Below are 13,654 nucleotides of genomic sequence, written 5' to 3' on the forward strand. Positions count from 1 at the left end.
GGCCAATAAAAGGGTGATACAATTACAATAAAACTAAATAAAATATAATCTTGCATATAAACTTAATTGTGGAAATATTGCTGATACAAGAATACATTTTGTTTAATAAATTTGTAAAATTAAAAATTCTTAATTATTTGAAAATGAATAAATAAATAAAACGTTTAAAAATTGGTTCTTACCAGTCAGACACAGGAGGAGAAAATAATTTAGGTTCATGACTATTTAGCTGGGAAATTTAAGAAAAAATAAAATTACTTAAAAATTCATATAGTCTTAAAAAATATTACAGACACAGTATTCCAAATTCCAACAATGGCACCGTTCATAAACTGTTGTTTGGGAGATAATTATAAATACCTGTTCTAAACTTTATATAAGACTTTATAATGAGCATTAACAAAGGGCAAAGTCACTACAAGAAAAAAAAGGGTTGAGGTTTGCTACCTTAAACAAGCAATCAGTTGTGAATAGGTTGATAGACATTTTTAAAACATGTCTCAACACATGATTTTATCATTTTAAAACACACATTAATGGAGGAATATTTTTGTTAGAGTACGTCCCTTAGCTCTCCATTTTCCCCAAGTCTTGTTATTTTACCCCGGTCCCTTTCTGTGAGTGTGTTGTGTGTGTGTGGGCGTGTGCGGGCTTTCAGGGATCGATTGGTGGAGCAAGTTGTCTTCAGAGCACCAATCAGATCTTCCAGCCACTGCTACCTCTCACCTGATCCTCATTACCTCCTCGTTAAGCAGTGCATAAAGACAGCAGCTTTCTCTCCACTCCTTGCCAGATCGTCTGCGCTATGTTGCTGGTATTGTGCTGAAGCACGAAATGCTAAATCTACCTTTAGGCTCCCATGCCTGTTGTATTTCCTGGTTTGTTCACTGCTCTTGTTTTTTTTGCCTGTTTCAGTTCCTACCTCCTGCTTAACTCTGTGGTACCACCTCCCAGCTGGGTTCCTCGCCGCCAAGACCTTCCTGTCCTGACTGTCCGGATTCAGTCGACCAGCTTCTTGTCTCGTCCTGCCTGTCCGTCCGGCTCTGCCCTCCTGGCCCCCTTGCCGTGTTTCCAGCCTCGCCAGTCAGCTCCCTGTTCCCATCCAGTCTCTACCAGTTCCTTTACCTCCCTTGTATTTGCTATAGTTGTTGTTAATAAACTTATCGCCCCGTACCTGGTCTTAGTCTTATTCTCTGCATTGTGGTTCCATCTTTCTGTCCAGTTGGTCTTAGACCATAACAATTTTGGCAAACCACGTGTCATTATCTCTCTATACTCTATGACAAGAGTTCCACAACTAAGAAGTTAAGTTTTAAACCAAGTGCATTTATAAGCCTGGATAAATAATAAACCTAAATCTTTAAAAAAAACATAACATAAATAAAACATAAATAATCTTAAATTAACACCAGAATGGGTTGAGTACTTTTTTGAGCCCTGTACTAAATACTGTTGTCTTAATTGAAGGTTTGAGACAATTAATAAACTTTTTTAAGTTACAAAACACCTAATAAGCTCTGTAAGTAGACAATGAATTACTCTTAAATACACACACTTACACACTAATCAGACACCTACAATAAACTGAATTACTAGGTACGTTGACGGTAGTCAGACACCTTTAATTCAAAACTACCAGTCAAAGGTTTAAACATGTATATGGAGGGTTTTTGCTTCATTTTATTTTAGTTGTCAAATTTTCACAATAACAACAACTGTAAATACAGCCAGGTCATTAAGTAATGTTAAATCTTGCAGTAAAGTATTTAAAAAGTAGACAGTTAGTATTAAAACAAACTTTAAATGAATCACAATTTGCCGTAATACAAGCTTTACAAACTCTGGTATTCTTTTATAGAGCTTCATGACTATTATCCAAGCTGCTTTGCCAGCAGTTTAAAAAATGTCTTCATAGGCCATGCACTTTTTTTTTTTTATCTTACTCAGTCAGACTTTTCTTAGAATTTTGGACTGATACTACAGAAAAAAAAAAAACCTTTAATAGAATAATTAATATGAAAACATACCTGAGGTTTAAAAATCTGTTAGAAGGTTAAAGATCGTGTCGCACCTCTGTACAGAATGGATGTATCTGCTGAATTCAGCTCATGTCAGACATCACATGCAAACCACCTGTAATTGAGAATAATTTTCATTTCTGATTTCCATTTTCAAACAAATTGGAAAGATTTAAGATGTAAATGAATTGTTCTGATACGTGGAATTTCTTTACAGTGACGTGAAAGAAAATGGACTGTGTTTAGTTTTAACCATCACCAGATTTTTGACAGGGGTGATATGGGTTTGGTTAAATTAGTTATCCTTGGTTTGTGTAGTTAACTGGTCGATTGTTCCTGCACAGAGATGGTAAATAATTAAGAGCAGTGTGTGACTCTCCATATGCGATACTGATTCTCGTGTAAACGCACATCATGCAGGTGAAAATAAGCAATTGGCAACTGCACACGTGTCGGAGGGGGTGTGTTAGGTACTGCCCTCCTTGGTCAGGGTAGGGGTCTGCAGCACTAGGGGAGATATAACTGGGTATTTGGATATGAATAGGTTGGGAGATAAAGGGAAAACACATAAATATGTACTGTAATATACAGTATACAGTACAAAGCTGTTTTATATGCTCAAAATGCCCCAATGCCCCCTCCCAATATACTGATGTAAAAATGATAAATAAACATATTCCAGTTAGCTTTGCATAGTATTAGGATTCGTCAGTGCTGAATAACATCAGTTATTGATGGCAGGAATGTTTTAGAATGGCAGGAGACCCCAATTTATCCCACACCAAGGTGAATTTGCCCCCCAGTGTTCAGTTCATGGCTATGGCTTTGATAGTGTCATTGTTGCAAAGCACCAGTGTGACAGAAATAATACTACAGTGTCAACTGCTCCTTCTTGTTGAAAGTGACTTGAAAAACAATGTTTTTTAAAGAGTTGGAGTGGGAAGGGGGTGACTTATGGGGCTCAAACCCTGGGTGTTTTCTCAAAGGCACCAATTTCTTTCCGAAGATAAAGTTTTCCTCACTATCTCTGGCTGGACTGGAGAAATCATTGTCCCTAAGTGTATTTTTGGTAAAATATCGCCATCTATGGATCTGTCCTGTTACTAGAGTTGTTTCGGTTGTCATTCAGTCTGTCGCCTCAGTGAGCAAGCTTGCCAGTAGGTAGCTTGGTCACCATGGTTAAAAATCGTCCAGCCATAGAACGTGATTCAGATAGGGGACGATTAGCATGCTAACCTTTAGCTGCGGTTAGCACGCTGGCTAACGTCTAAACCCTTGAGACAAAGCTCTGGCTAACGTTAGCTGATTTTACTGTGAGATGTGACTGGTGGTCAGTGGTATTCTGACCCATTAAAATAGGAGAACATGCCAGACTTTTGTGCTTCATTAGATGTAATAAGAACATAAATGTAAAACTATAAAACAGAGACGTTCACAGAGGTTGGAACATATTTGTCAATCATTCTGTTTATACATTTTTATTAACTTGGTTTATACTACATGTAGCACTGCACAACTCTGCACAACCCTGCTGGTACACTGCACATGTAGTTCTTGTGTGAATGTAAATATTTAATTACATACGCCAAAGCAAAATTGGGGTGGTACTGTGGCGAAGTGGGTAGCACTGTTGCCTCACAGCAAGAAGGTCCTGGGTTCGAACCTTCCTTTCTGTGCGGAGTTTGCATGTTCTCCCCATGTTTGCTTGGGTTTCCTCCGGGTGCTCCAGTTTCCTCCCACAGTCAAAAGATGTGCAAGTGAGGTGAATTTGGGATACAAAATTGTCCATGACTGTGTTCGATATAACCTTGTGAACTGATGAACCTTGTGTAATGAGTAACTACCGTTCCTGTCATGAATGTAACCAAAGTGTAAAACATGACGTTAAAATTCATATAAAACAAACAAACAAACAAAACAAAACAAAAGCAGAATTGTAAAGTTTGCAATGAATGTACTTACCTATATTGTAAGTGTCCCAAACGGACGGTTTATGTGGCAAGGTGTGTAAGAACCTGAGAGGCCTGAGGATCCTCCAGGCCAGGATGGGCTGCGCAAGGAGGAAGCAAGTTGAGCAATGCACAGAGCCAATGTCTAGCTTTGACCCTGGTGAGACGGAGGAGGAGCAGGTCCCGGAGCAACCCCACAGTGCCCAGAACCTCCACGCTCTACATGCTGCACCTAGCATACCATCGGAACATCGTCGGGTCTTATGGCCTGCCGCACATAAGGAGACTGAGTGGCGCCAGTTGGATGAAGACGTGGATGCTACCCTAGAAACAGTATCCAGGGGGGGGGGAGTCGATCAGCGACTCCAGCTGATGTCTTCTCTAATCATCAGTATTGGCGCTGAGAGATTTGGCATTAAACAACCAAAGGCCAAGAACACCGCAAGGCCAAACCAGCGTGAGAGCAGGATCGCCCGGCTCAGGAAAGAAATGAAGGCCCTAAAACAGCAATACAGGAAGGCAAGAGAGGAGGAAAGGCCAGCCCTTACAGAGCTCAGGAACATCCTAAGACAGAAGCTTATTTCCCTCCGACGTGCTGAGTGCCACAGGAAAAGGGGCAGAGAGAGGGCTCGCAAGCGCGCTGCTTTCATAGCAAATCCTTTTGGATTCACTAAACAGCTGCTAGGGCAGAAGCGGAACGGGACCCTGGCCTGCCCAGAAGAGGAGATAAATCAACATCTCCGTGACACATACAGTGACAGCAGGAGAGAGGAAGATCTGCCCCTCTGTAGAGAGCTGATTATACCACCAGAACCCTCCACCCAGTTCAACATTAAAGAGCCCACCCTGACAGAAGTCAGGGACGTAGTGAGAGCTGCTTGGACCAGCGCAGCCCCAGGACCGAGTGGAGTACCATACAAGGTCTACAAACATTGCCCGAGACTCCTTGAGAGGCTGTGGAGACTCATCAAGGTAGTATGGCGGAGGGGGAAGATAGCGAAGCAGTGGCGATGTGCTGAAGGTGTCTGGATACCCAAGGAGGAGAACGCAAGTAATATCTCACAGTTCCGCACCATCTCCTTGCTCAGCGTGGAAGGCAAGATCTTTTTCAAGATTCTTGCTAACCGGCTAACTGAGTACCTCCTGAGGAATTCCTATATTGACACATCAGTGCAGAAGGGAGGAGTCCCAGGCATGCCAGGCTGTTTAGAACACACAGCAGTGGTCACGCAGTTGATACGGGAGGCAAGGGAAAACCGAGGGGACCTGGCAGTCATTTGGCTTGATCTTGCCAATGCCTATGGATCCATTCCTCACAAGCTTGTGTCAACAGCTTTGACAACATACCACGTACCAGAGAAGATCAACGAACTCATTTGGGACTATTACAGCAGTTTTAGTCTGAGATTCTCCTCTGGGACAATAACATCAGCATGGCATCGATTAGAGAAGAGTATCATCACTGGTTGCACCATATCAGTGGTGTTGTTTGCCCTAGCGATGAACATGATGGTCAAAGCAGCAGAAGTGGAATGTAGGGGCCCCCTGTCCAGATCGGCCATTCGCCAACCTCCGATTCGAGCCTTCATGGACGACCTAACAGTCACAGCAACAACAGTGACAGGATGCCGCTGGCTCCTGGGGGACTAGAAAGGATCATCACATGGGCGAGAATGATGTTCAAGCCAGCCAAATCCAGGTCTCTGGTCCTGAGGAAAGGTAGAGTGGTGGAGAAGTATCGCTTCAACTTAAAGGGAGTCCTCATTCCATCAGTGTCGGAGAAGCCTGTCAAGAGTCTGGGGAAGACCTTCGACAGCACTCTGAGAGACAAGGCAGCAGTCCAGTCAACGCAAGCGGAGCTGAAAAACTGGCTATCAGCAGTGGATAAGTCAGGTCTCCCAGGAAAGTTCAAGGCATGGATATATCAACATGGTATCCTGCCGAGACTCCTGTGGCCACTGTTGAAATACAAAGTCCCAATAACCATCGTGGAGGGCCTCGAGCGCAACATCAGCCAGTACTTGCGCAGGTGGCTGAGCCTGCCGAAGAGCCTAAGCAGCATTGCTGGGGGCTAGCAGAAACACCAGTATGTCCACTGTGCACGGGTAGCTGCTGCCTAAAGCCCTGGGAGAGGGGAGGTACACCTGGCGCCATGACCAGGTGCTGAAGGCAGTAGCTGACGCCATCTGTACTGGAATCCAGCAGAGGAAACATCAGCTCCCAGCAAGGCACAACATCACCTTCATCAGGGCAGGGGAGAAACCTCAGGCAGCACACAAGGTCTCGACTGGGCTATTAGCCACAGCCCATGACTGGCAGTTGAAAGTGGACCTTGGGAGGCAGCTGAAGTTTCCAGAGCGCATTGCAAGGACGTTACTCAGGCCTGACATGGTCTTAACATCTGAGTCCACTAAGCAAGTAGTGCTGCTGGAGCTTACAGTCCCCTGGGAAGACCGGATGGAGGAGGCCCACGAGCATAAGAAGGCCAAATACCTGGAGCTGGTAGAGGCCTGTAGAGAGAGTGGCTGGCGAGCCCGCTGCGAACCAATTGAGGTGGGCTGCAGGGGTTTCCTGGGGCAATCTGTGCACCGGGCATTCAAGCTCCTTGGCATAAAAGGGTTGCTAGAACGCCACCAGAAACATGAGTGAGGCTGCCGAAAAAGCCTCAAGGTGGCTGTGGATCAAGAGGGGAGATGTATGGAGTAGCGCGCTGCTTGGACACAAACCGGGGACTGCTCACCCTCGGTTGGGTCGCCCAGGTGAGGGTGTCTGATGAACCCTGGGTTCATCACTGACGATGTGTCCAAGCCACACCGTCAAGGTGTTTTATGGAACTAAGTATTTTCTACACATATATGAACGCTTTAAATGTCATTATAAGAATGTTATCAAGCATTTAACACACTCTAAAAAGTAATTCAGATGGCCTTTAGCCAATACTTAAATATATGCACTGCTGTATGATAAAAAATCAAGTTACATTATATTACAAAATTTTTTACTTGCAGTTTTTATTTTATTGAGTTCTGATAACACACAAATTATAAGTGTTGTTTCAACACACTATAATGAATCACCTGAACTTAAGATATTTGATTAAACAATAAAGAACAAAATTCAGCTTACATTGTACGATAAAATACATACATTGTACGACTTAATTTTCTCAGTAGTTTGAATTTGCCCCGCCCACACGGACAGAAACGGTCTGTGTTCTCAAGCCGCGCTTTCTTCATTGTGGAGCGAGTTTTTCACAAGCAAGGCGAGCGTTCTAACCGTTACAAACATTTTTGGACCTATATATCTACAGATTTCACTTTTGTGATTTGAATAATTTGCCCGCTTTGCAGGTGCAGGTCGGTAGGCACAAACTACAAGAGCGAGAGAGCGGGAAAGAGAGAGTTTGAGTGCTATGCAAATTGGCTAGCTAGCTAGCCAGCTTTTCTTCAGCCTGGCATATAGACCGACACACCTTTTGGTGTTATAAACTGAGTAAAACTTGACTTTTGCATGGATTAAAATATTTCCATTGACATAAAATTTCCCTGGTGAGCTGTTAAAAACTTATTTTTTGTCTAGTCTATTTTGCGATGTTTGTGTAGCAAAAGTAGCCAACAACTATGCTAAGGTTGGCTAGCTAATTATTACGTGTTTGCGTTTTGGGTAAAAAATGAACTAAACAATAAACATTACTCATTTGTTTAATGCATATCATTTTTCAAATACTAATTTTACAGACTGATATGTGGAATTTGTTTTTTCATAGTTTTTATTGTTGTCCATTAATGGGATTTGTTAAAAGTAGATGTGTTCTGTAATAAATGATTTTTGGTAATAATTCATGTTTCCATGTTCTTGTATTATTGTTTAAATTGTTTTACATTCAGCAAATTCAGTGCAATGCTAACAAACATTCAAATTAATGTTTAGAGATATTAGGCTACAGGATGTTGGGTCATGTTGGCATAACTTAAAAAGACTAATGCAAAATGTTGCCTCGATTTTTTTTGTTGACCCAATGTTTTATTTAAAATTAACAACTTTTAAGTTAAATGAATATTAAATAAAACATTGGGCCAACAAAAAAAGCGCAACATTTTGCATTAGTCTTTTTGAGTTATGCCAACTGCTGGTAGAATTACATTGATCCAACACAATATTATAGGTTTGGTGGATTAGCTTTTCATAATTCAGTAAAAAGCATTTTTAAATAACATCAACAATATCTGTTCATGTTGACAGTTATTAAGTTTGTGTAATTTAAAATATTGTGTTGGGTCAACGTAATTCTACGAGCAATTGGCATAACTCAAAAAAATATAGCAAAATGTTGCCTTAATTTTTTTTGTTGACCCAATGTTTTATTTTTTAGAGTGCAGTTTTACTGACTCCTGATGTCTGTCTTGCTAACTCATTAAAATAATAAAAAAACAAGTAGAATGTTAATGGCAGAAGGACAGAACCATTATTTTAGTATGGTTTGTATGCTTCCAACTTTGTGGCAGCGGGTTTTCTGTGCCAGCGGGTTTTCTGTGCCAGCACGACTCTGTACCCCTGTGCACAAAGCAGAGTCTGTAAAGTCATGGTTCAATAAATCTGATGTTCAGAAATCCAGTGGCCTAAACAAAGACCAGACCTCGACACAACAGAACATTATTGGGATGAAATGGAAGGTAGACGTGGTCATTTTCGACCATATAGTGTTTACAAGACGTGTGCACAATCACAGACAGAATGTTCGGTTAAACACGTTTTTATTTCTTAGACGTTTCTAAGTCTACTTAAATCAACCTTTAATCACAGTGCACTCAGTGCTTTATTAACATTTTCTTATTGCTCCATACAGCTACTTATCTTCATTAACAGGTTCTTTATAACAACTTGAGGTTAGAGTTACAGCAGTTCCACAGTAAAGCAGGGACCCAACAGAAAGCATGCTAGAAAACCCTCCAAAATCCTTTATTCACTCTCTTTCTGGTTTTCAGTTGGATAAGACTGCAAGTTGTAGTGACATTATGCAGCACCTCTGCTTATCTGTGCTAATTTATTTCTATAGACATCAAAAGATACAGAATGTCTTACATTAGTATCCATGTAGTATTAGTGTTTGTTTATTAGTATTAAGAACATTAACATTAATTACTGCACTAAATAAAAAGCCACATGACATGATGGATGTGTTCTACATAAAGGTCAGTTATGTACCAGTGTTACGTGAAAAAGAAATGTACGAGTTACAGATCATCATTTTTCTTGTAGAAAATGTTTCCATCAGGCTGAACCCTCCATGTCACTGTGGTGTTCTTCAACATGTCATGTTCCTCCAGCTTCTGCACAATCTAAAGAAAAGAAGCAGGATTTTAAAAATGTTAATAATAAATTTGATTTATATATTGGCATAGTCACTTTACAACGGCGTAATACAAAACACACAATGTTTTAGAGCCCCGATGAGACTCACCTTTGCCAAAATTGACGACTGTACAGCAGCATCAAAAACATTCTGATCAGACGTTACCTGCAGCTTCACCATTTTTATTTTTATTGGTGGAACTGAGGAAGAAAATATATAAACACAAATCATTCAGTATTTTTTAAATGACTCTAGTATGAAATGACAGAAGGGCAGTCATGTGAGATCCCTCTACTAGTGGTTCATTTACATTCTGGATAATCATACAATATATCACACAAATGAGCTGATTCTCTGAGTTATGACTGTTTAACTCGTTATACTCTAGAAGCAAATTGATATTTGTTCTGTCTGCTCAACTTCATTTCAATGCAGGAATGGATGTTTATTAATAAATGAAATTAAGTTGACCATGCAGACAAAAACATGAGATATCTCAGGTTCATCCTGTCTGTAATCAAATAAAAGTCAAAGTAAATGTAACAAACTTTTTTTTTTTTTTATTATTAGCATTTTCCATGTTGTCCCAACTTTTTCTGATTTGGGGTTGTATTAAAATAATTTGGTAATTTTAAATTAAAGAGATTATACAGATTAAATTACTTGAAGTTGATTCACTCATATCTTCATAATAAAACCAAAAGCAGTAATGAGCTAAGAGTTTACACTCTCCAACACTTTGTTAAACAGATTTTTACATCAATTTTTAGCATTTTTAGCTGATCTATAAATGTTACTATAAAGGATTTGCAGCAGTAACAACAAAGCTAAAAAAACTACTCACTGTAGTGGCAGAAGAAATAATGTGCAGATGTGCAGTTCTCATCATCAAGCAATCCTCCCACAAACCTTCCACAGTTCTCAACTTTATAATAATTATCAGGCTGTCCAGGAGTCCAGTAGATGTTCTGAGCTTTGGTGTGATCAGACCAAGTCCAAGCGTCCCTGTAAAGACCAAACCAAGAGTTGCCTTGACCTGATGCTACCTGCTGTAAAAGATTGTTTTCTGTTTCGTCGAGCGCTGTGGCCAAATCTGTGTGAAAACTTCTGCAGTAGGTCTGAGCATCGGTCCAGTTCAACTGAGGACTGGTGATGCCAACAAACCTGCTATCTCCAGGGTACTCAGCTGTAAAAAAAAAAAAAAGTATTTGATCATGTGATCAATTGATAGAAAGAAATAATACTTTGGCCATATACTGATGATAATTCTGTAATATAATTTAAGTGCTATAATCATTTATTAAAAGAAAAGGAACAGCTGTGAAATGACACAAATCAGGAAACTGAAATCCAGTGACATGAAACACGTCAATCACAAATTTAAAGAAAACTTTTGACTTGAGGCAACCTGGGCATGTCAAATTTATGGAAACTCTAAGTACAGAAAAATCAAAGTCTGATAAATTATATCTGAATCATAAAATCAAAAGAATTTGACTCACCATTGTAGCAGATGAAGGGCTTCAATTCGCTGCATGGATAATCAGCCCAAATCCCCAAACTGTTTATTACACCACATTGTTCAATTCCCTTCAAATTATTAGGCTCTCCTGTTTTCCATTTTCGGAGAGTTATAGCAGACAGTGAGAGGTCATGAAAGGACCAGCGCCAGCTGTCGATGTCGTTGTACAGGCCAATCCAACTGGGATATGGCCAATTTTGGCTTGCAGCTATTTGCTTGATCTTCAACACATCATTGTAGGTCTTGACTGGAGCCAAGTCGGTGTACATCGCTTTGCAGTAGCTTCTTGCAAGTGGCCATGTCAGTGCTTGCTTTATTAAATAGAAAGTTGGAGCAACCGGCTGGACAGACAGGACGACTGAAGCAAAACCTGTTATCAAAATATTAAAACCGATCAGTATATACACTGATCAGTCAATGTAATGCAAAAAAGAAGAAGACTGCATAAAATAAGATAAAATATACTTTATAGAGCTCGTAATAATTGAACATGCCTAATAAGGGCAAAATAAAACTAAAGACACAGGGCCTAGAGGCCAAGGACACTCAGTGGGGTAAGAGATTAGCCAGATATGAGACTCTTGAAAGTTTTGTCAGAGGTTAAAAGCCACAGCTTCAGTTGAGGAAAATGTTCAGCACTAATTAGCAGAATCACTGATTTAAAAGAATTGAAGGTTTGAAAAACCACAACAGATGCAGTAACAGTACTTGACTGAATTTCCTGATGTTTTAAAGCTGAGGTCATGACTTGCTGAGATTATCATGCCCCCGATACGTGTATTAATACCGGCTACGTCTTTTCACCTTGTAGTTGGAGAAACATACAAAGCTCTCTGAGTTTTACAAACTGCTGTGTTAGTTGTGATGTAAAATTCCTTTTACTACTGAATTTCTTTACAAGGTTCTTACCATTCAGTAGGAGGATTGATAAAAGATTCAGCTTCATGACTGATGAGAAACTGTGGAGGAAAAAAGAAAGAACAGAAAATTAAAGAAACAGTGAATTCAGGTTACTTGATTCATTTATTGTCAAATTGTCCAGAGTTTTAATAAAACAAACAGGTACTAGGTGCAGGAATTTTAATTTCTTCTTCTATCTGCCATTCATAGAGCAACATGGAAGCACTGAGCACATGGCACAGTTCCTCTAGTGCAGTGGTTCTCAAACTTTTTTTGTCACGCCACCCCCCCCTCAAAAAAGCTGACAAAAATAGGCCAGTTTTAACTTTGTTGATATAACTTTACAGATCATTAATGTTCCTTTGACCTTTATATCAGTCATTTCTGTTGTACGTGACTTTATCAAACCAGTTTTGCCATCACTAAACTGCACCTTTAACCAGTCCGCTATTTAAAAAAAGGAAATTACATTTGCAAAAAGAGATAAAGTTGAATCTGTGCCAAAAAAAAGTCATTTGTGAGAGTTCAAGTCTTATCACATTTATTTTCATCCCTGTCAAATACCTCTCCATTCTGTAAATCTAGACCAGGGGTTTACACACTTTCATGGCTTGAGATCTACTGTTTTAGTCTACAGGTCATCCTGATCTACTTTTTAAGGTCGGCCTCATAATTTTTCAAAAAAGCTTTGATGCTTTTTTAAATGCGCTTCAGTTTCAATATTGATATTCAGCTTTACAGAGCAAGTGACTGAAAAAAACCCCATAACATATAACATTTGGCTGCCAACTTGTGTGTAATGATGACACTCAATTGAACCCCAGAACATGCTAGCGTGAAAACAAATGTTAATTTTCTTTTAACAATATGACACAGACTGACCAACACTATTAAGCCAAATCAGCAATGAAAATTGACTTTACTTTTAATAGCCTTCTACAATGCTGGAGCTTCTTAAAACGGAATATTTTCTTTTAAATAGAAGTGTTATTTAACTGCTATTAAATTGTTTTTCAACAAAATCCGCCCAATTTGGCAACACTGGAACGTGTAGAGCCCGTTGGTGCCTTTACTCGTAATGCGCCACGACGTAGCAGTAGCAGTAAGTAGTAGTTAGTAGCACTAAGTAGTAGTAGTACTGTACTTCTTGTGTAATTGTGTTGGTGGTTGAAACTTATGTTGAGTATATTACTGCACTGTTTTGATGGAGAACTACTTGTTTGAGGTGCGCGTTTGAATTGCGTCCCTGTGGGAACCACCTGCGTGCTGAAATGCTTCCTCAACAAAGTTGCCGGCAAAGCGGTGATGGGGGGGCATCGCTGATCTTTGACCCACCGCAACCCTGACCAGGTTAAAGTGGTTGATGACAAGAAAGATTTATCAAGTGAAGGGCCACAAAGCCCCCTGAGCCGATAATAGTTAGATAAGGCATATAAGGTTTAGTGTAGTGTACAAGAATTTCTATTCATCAATTTATCTCAAATTCAGATCCAGACGTTCTACGAGCTGTCATTAAAACACTGACATTATAGAAAAATAATAGCTTTGTGTAATGTTAGGATGTTAAGATGTTTCATACCAATATTTTATTCCAGAACTTATTATAGTGTTGACGTGTTCTCCTCCTCTCACCATCCACTCAGAACTGAATAACTGCCATGACATCAGGACAATGAAAATCCAGCCTAAACATTTGCATATGCCACCATACACATGTCAAAGTACTTTCTTTTACTTCAGAAAACAACAACATAGGTACTGCATTTGACCAGAGGTGCTTTTAATGTTCACTTTTAATTCTGTGGAATAAACACATATGTATGGTAATGCAGTAAAATACAAAACCCATGGAACAGAAATGACACTTTTTGTTAATTAGACTTTGGCTGCTCCTGCCACCACTGTGGATCAT

At 39.9% G+C, this 13,654-nt stretch overlaps 1 long non-coding RNA gene and 1 pseudogene across 1 annotated transcript; both read left to right on the top strand.

Moving 5' to 3' along the window:
- The first annotated feature begins 735 nt into the window (after positions 1–735).
- On the top strand, positions 736–1,173 carry LOC134326528 (uncharacterized). Its single transcript, XR_010014522.1, has 2 exons — positions 736–814; positions 916–1,173. It is a non-coding gene; the product is annotated as an uncharacterized LOC134326528 (long non-coding RNA).
- A 2,842-nt stretch (positions 1,174–4,015) lies between these two features.
- On the top strand, positions 4,016–6,730 carry LOC134327080 (uncharacterized; annotated as a pseudogene).
- The last annotated feature ends 6,924 nt before the right edge of the window (positions 6,731–13,654 follow it).

This window comes from Trichomycterus rosablanca, chromosome 14 (genome assembly GCF_030014385.1).
Source record: "Trichomycterus rosablanca isolate fTriRos1 chromosome 14, fTriRos1.hap1, whole genome shotgun sequence".
Classification (NCBI taxonomy): Eukaryota; Metazoa; Chordata; class Actinopteri; order Siluriformes; family Trichomycteridae; genus Trichomycterus; species Trichomycterus rosablanca.